Below are 6,019 nucleotides of genomic sequence, written 5' to 3' on the forward strand. Positions count from 1 at the left end.
TTTTTTTTTTTTTGAGGCGGAGTCTCGCTGTCGCCCAGGCTGGAGTGTAGTGGCGCCATCTCTGCTCACTGCAAGCTCCGCCTCCCGGGATCAGGCCATTCTCCTGCCTCAGCCTCCTGAGTAGCTGGAACTACAGGCACCCGCCACCACGGCCGGCTAATTTTTTTGTATTTTTTGTAGAGACGGGGTTTCACGTGTTAGCCAGGATGGTCTCGATCTCCTGACCTCATGATCCACCCGCCTCGGCCTCCCAAAGTGCTGGGATTACAGGCGTGAGCCACCGCGCCCGGCCTTCCAGGGGCATATTTCTATCAGTCCCTACTTGGATGTAGCTAAACATCCCCAGTCTTGGAAGTTGGGACAGTCTAAATCTGTGTTAAGGCTCAGAGCTGTGAAGAGCGAGTGTTCATTACCTGATGCTATATATCCGCGTTTTGGACACCCTCTCCTGCGCACGCGGGGTTGAGTAAGTCACTGAAAAACCTAGTCTCACAGGAATGGGGCTTAGTCCATCACTTCCTCATTTCTCAAGCTCTGCATTAACCTGGTTTGGACAAACCTGATAGGTTTCCACAAACGGCCTCAGCTGTGGATGAGGAAAGCATCGGGGGGGGGCGAGGGGGGGCGATACAGAGGGGACAAGATGATCGTTTTCATTAGTTGAGCTATTTTCCTCGTTTTACAAATAGTGGGGAGCAAAGAACGGATGGGCTTCCCCGTTTGCAGCTTGTTGTCTGGTGCCCGAAAGGCCAAAGTGAGGGGCATTTGAGATGTCGTCCAAGAAAAGTGCGAGGCAGGTTTTCCCATATAAGTCCTACCACATGAAATGAGAAAAAAACAATTCTCAGGAACAGCCAAGTTTGCCTTTCTCTGGTCTTTCACTGTTGAAGCCACCTGCTTCTCCCTCGTGCTGCGGCGGCGGAGGCTCTAAGCGGAAGCGCCGCGCGGCGGGAAAGACCACCAGAGATGAGAATAGCTCTCAGCGCTGCAGCTGCTGGGAGCCGGCCGCAACCGGGGACCCTCGGGAGGGCGGGGCATCCCCGCAGGGAGGGGCGGGGCGGAGCGCTCTATCCGCCCTCCCGGTCGCCCGACTGCGCATGGCACGTTGCGTACTCCCCTCCCAGCAACCGGCCTGGCGGCGGCGCGGCCGTAAAACTGAGGAGGCGGAGCCAAGACGGTCGGGGCTACTTGCTAACTCCAGGAACAGGTACCTGCCTGGCGGGGTGCCTGGTGAGCCGCCGGGCCCAGTCCCTCCTCGCTCTGCCACCGATTCCATCTCCCCAGGCCCGGGCCTTCGTCGGAGCGGCCATCCCGGGCTCACCCTCACCCTCCACGGGCCCCCTTTTTAACCCGCGTCCTCGACTACTCGCAATGAGGCGCCGCAGCCCGAGAGCAGAATAGGTTTGGGCCTGGCAGGGAGACGCTGAAGCGGAGTTGCCGGGCGAGAGAGGCTAGCTCCTGCTTTCCCCTTCCTCCCCACCCCCCAGGGCTTCCAGGTGGGGAACCTAGGGCTGGGTGCCGGTTTGTCCTGCTCAGGCAGAATGGTGGCCGACTCTGGTGCTGAACTCTCCGCTCTCCCCAGCCGCCGCGCACCTCGGGCTGCAGGTCAAGTCCTCCTAAGGACACAAGATACAGATGGCTCCCAGAATCGGCCTAAACGAAGAGGTCGTTGTCTTTTTGTTTTCCAAAAATATTTTTTGAGTGCCTGCAGGGGATTTAGGCGCCAGAGATGGGGTTGGGGTTGGGGTAAGGAAGAGAGTTCGAGGGAAGGGCATTGGGTAGGTAAAATTGTTCATAGCTCTCAGGAAATAGGGAACTAACCTCTCTGCCCAGCCTTCTCCTGTATCCTAACATACTTTAACTTGACTTTCCTCGAAGAAAAAGCCGTTGGAATCTGCCCTTTTCTTATTGTAATGTCTGTTCAAGTAGAAGCATGTTCCAATACCTATATGCGAAGTTAAGACAATTCTTCATTGACACTCATACCTTTCTGAAGACACCCAGGACTGTTTCTTGTCTCTGAGAGTTAAGGAAGAAACCAAATTTGATCACCGGCCTAGAAGCCTGTGAATTCAGCCTTTAGGTACAGTGCTAAACTGGTCAAATCTGTCCCCTACTTTTTAATCAGATTTCTTAGAGGTGTTTTGGCTGGAATGCAGTGTTTATGGTTGTGGCCCCAGAAATGGAGGAAGTTTGCTCTGGTTTTTAGAACACAGGCTTTGGAACAGATTTAATTAGTCCCTACCACTTACCTGTGTGACTTTGGGCATTTAACCTCCCTGCACCTTAATTTCCTGATCTGTAAAACAGAGATGATAATACTTGTGAGCTGCTCATGAAGCATTTAGCACAGTGCCTGACACGTAGAAAGTTTGCCATAAATGTTTGCTGGGTTTATTATTTTCTCTCTAGATTTTTAATTTTATTTTTTGAGATGGAGTTTCGCCCTCGTGGCCCAGGCTGGAATGCAATGGCTCCATCTCCGCTCACTGCAACCTCGGCCTCCTGGGTACAAGCAGTTCTCCTGCCTCAGCTTCCCGAGTAGCTGGCATTACAGGCACCCCTCACCACACCCGGCTAATTTTTGTATTTTCAGTAGAGACGGGGTTTCACAGTGTTGGTCAGGCCGGTCTCGAACTCCTGACCTCAGGTGATCCACCAGCCTCGGGCTCCCAAAGTGCTGGGATTACAGGCTGAGCCACCGCGCCCCGCCAATAAAGCTGTTTCTGTATCTCTCCACTAGTAATATTGCTTTGTGTATATACACACACACACATATATAGTGTTAAACGTTTCTGAGAGTGGGTACCGTGGCCCACCTCTGTAATCCCAGCACTTTGAGAGACTGAGGCAATAGGATTGCTTGAGCTCCGGAGTTTGAAACCAGCCAGGGCAACATAGCAAGGCCTCATCTCTACTGAAAATTTTAAAAAATTAGCCGAGCTTGGTGGGCATACCTGTAGTCCTAGCTACTTGGGGGGCTAAGGTGGGAGGATCACTTGAGCCCAAGAGTTTAAGGCTGCAATGAACTGTGATAGTACCACTGCACTCCAGCCTGTGCAACAGAGCAGGACCTTGTCTGCAAAAAATATGTATGTACACATACATATATGTGTACATATATTATACAATATGTGTATATGTACATATATAATATACATATTAATACATATATGTTGCATATGTAATATATAATGTATTATGTATACATATATGTATACATTATATAATATATAATGTGCATATATAATATATGCATAATATATATACATACATATGTATTTATTCATTCTTGATAAGTGTGGATATATCTTTCGAATGATACCCATCTGCCCTCTCCTTCCATTTGAATTTACATTTTAAGGAAATTTACATTTTCATTTTAAGGACGTTTGAAGGGAGCATAGTGATGATGTTAATGTCATACAGATAACCGGGCATGGTGGCTCATGGCTGTAATCCTAGCACTTTGGGAGGCCGATGCAGGAGGATAGCTTGAGTTCAGGAGTTTGAGACCAGCCTGGGCAAGTTCATTTGTACATGATTCAAGCTGAAAATAGAAAAGTCCTTCATAATTTGTATACCATTTACTCTTAATCACTAGGTAGAGCTATTCTAAACCAGCTCAGATGAAATTTATTAATACGATTTTATCAAAGAAAATACCTGTGTGCAGTTATTAAAATAATTGTATAGGGGGCTATAAAGAAAACTACTGGTCTCTCGTCTCTCTCTCTCTCTCTCTCTCCATCCTTGTGTCTGTTCCCTTTTTTTTTTTTTTTTTTTGAGACAGAGTCTCGCTCTCGCCCAGGCTGAAGTGCAGTGGCACGGTCTCCCTACGCCGCACGGTCTCCCTCCGCCGCACGGGTTCACGCTATTCTCCTGCGTCCGCCTCCCGAGTAGCTGGGGTTACAGGCGCCCGCCACCACTCCTGGCTAATTTTTTGTATTTTTAGTAGAGACAGGGTTTCACCGTGTTAGCCAGGATGGTCTTGATCTCCTAACTTTGTGATCCGCCCGTCTTGGCCTCCCAAAGTGCTGGGATTACTGGCGTGAGCCACTGCACCCGGCCATTTTTTTTTTTTTTTTTTTTTTTTTTTTTTTTGAGATGGAGTATCACTCTGCAGCCCAAGCTGGAGTGGAGTGGCACGATCACAGCTCACTTCAACCTCCTGCCTCAGTCTCCCGAGTAGCTGGGACTACAGGTGCATGCCACCACACCCTGCTAATTTTTTGTGTTTTAGGAGAGATGGGGTTTCACCATGTTGCCCGGGGCGGTGTCAAACTGCGGAGCTCAGGCGATCTGCCTGCCTCGGCCTCCCCAAGTGCTGGAATTACAGGCATGAGCCACTGGGCCCGGCTCCCATTAATTATTTAATCATTTTTTGTTTTAATTCTTTAATGATAGACTTCTGTAATTTTAAACAACATGTTTAGACTTTCCACTGACAGGAGAGACAGAGAAATGACTAGGGAATCTTATCCTTATTTTTCCAAGAGAGTAAAGGTCATGCTGAATCTCACACCACCCCTCCTCACTGCCTCCCAACTTTTCTTTTCTTTCCTTTTCTTTTCTTTTTTCTTTTTGTTTCTTTTGGTTTTCTTTTCAGGGACCCTGTGTTGCCCAAGCTGGAGTGCAGTGGCTCAATCTCAGCTCACTGCAGCCTCCACCTCTGGAGCTCAAGTGATCCTCCCGTCTCAGCCTCCCTAGTAGCTGGGACCACAGGCACATGCCACCGCACCTGGCCAGTTTTTGTATTTTTTATAGAGATGGGGTTTCAAACTCCTGGGCTCAAGTGATCCACCCACCTCTGTTTCCCAAAGTGCTGGGAATATAGGCATGAGCCACTGTGCCCAGCCAGCACCTCCCAACTTTTGATAGTTGAATCCCTTTATTTTTACTTCTGTTGGTTACCTTTGTAACCTTAAATATTGTACGTAAGTTTCTATTTGTTATCCTATCAACTTTCGGCATTAACTTTACCTTTTTGGGAAGACAGGGATATTCGCTTCCCCAGTCATTCCTCTATCTCTTCCTTGTTCATTTCCCATCTTCTGTCCGGTGAAACTTTACTTTCATATGATCAAATTTGAAGGCATTTACATTCTGTTCTATAACTGTAATTAAGTTTATCATGCTTTGTCTATAGACTTAAAATTTATAAGCTAATAATGAGCACTTATAGTCATAAGTATTATTCACAAAACAGCCAAGTGTTATTCTGCACTGCATTCCCCTGTCCTAACTTCCTTATCATTCAAGGTCAAGTGGATTTTCTTTCTCATTCCTTGCTGAACTATCTCAAAAAAATTTTTTTTTTTTTTTTTTTTTCCGAGATAGAGTCTCACTCTGTTGCCCAGGCTGGAGTGCAGTGGCACAGTCTCGGCTCACAGCAACCTCCGCCTCCCAGGTTCAAGCGATTCTCCTGCCTCAGCCTCTCCAGTGGCTGGGACTACAAGCATGTGCCACCACGCCCAGCTACCTTTTGTATTTTTAGTAGAGACAGGGTTTCACCATGTTGACTGGGCTGGTCTTGGACTCCTGACCCCAGGTGATCCACTCTCCTCGACCTCCCACAGTACTGGGATTATAGGCATGGCCACTGCGCCCAGCCATACTATCTCAAAATTATAACACAAGTTTAAGTTTGTTTCAAATTTGGACTTTGACTTTTAAAATATAGTTTTAATTTCTGTTGGAATTTTTGGTTGCCTTTCTGTTTGATTTTTTTGGGGGGAGGGGCGGGGGGAAGAAACAGGCCACTTTCTACCCTGTCCCTGATATTTTTCATCCTTTATTTGTTTTTTTTTTTTTTTTGGAGGCGGAGCCTGGCTCTGTCGCCCGGCCTGGAGTGCAGTGGCCGGATCCCGCTCACTGCAAGCTCCGCCTCCCGGGTTCACGCCATTCTCCTGCCTCAGCCTCCCGAGTAGCTGGGACTACAGGCGCCCACCTCGTTGCCCGGCTAGTTTTTTGTATTCTTTAGTAGAGCCGGGTTTTCCCCGTATTAGCCAGGGTGGTC

The sequence above is a fragment of the Rhinopithecus bieti genome, unplaced genomic scaffold (genome assembly GCF_001698545.2).
Source record: "Rhinopithecus bieti isolate Rb0 unplaced genomic scaffold, ASM169854v2 scaffold_12928, whole genome shotgun sequence".
Taxonomy (NCBI): domain Eukaryota; kingdom Metazoa; phylum Chordata; class Mammalia; order Primates; family Cercopithecidae; genus Rhinopithecus; species Rhinopithecus bieti.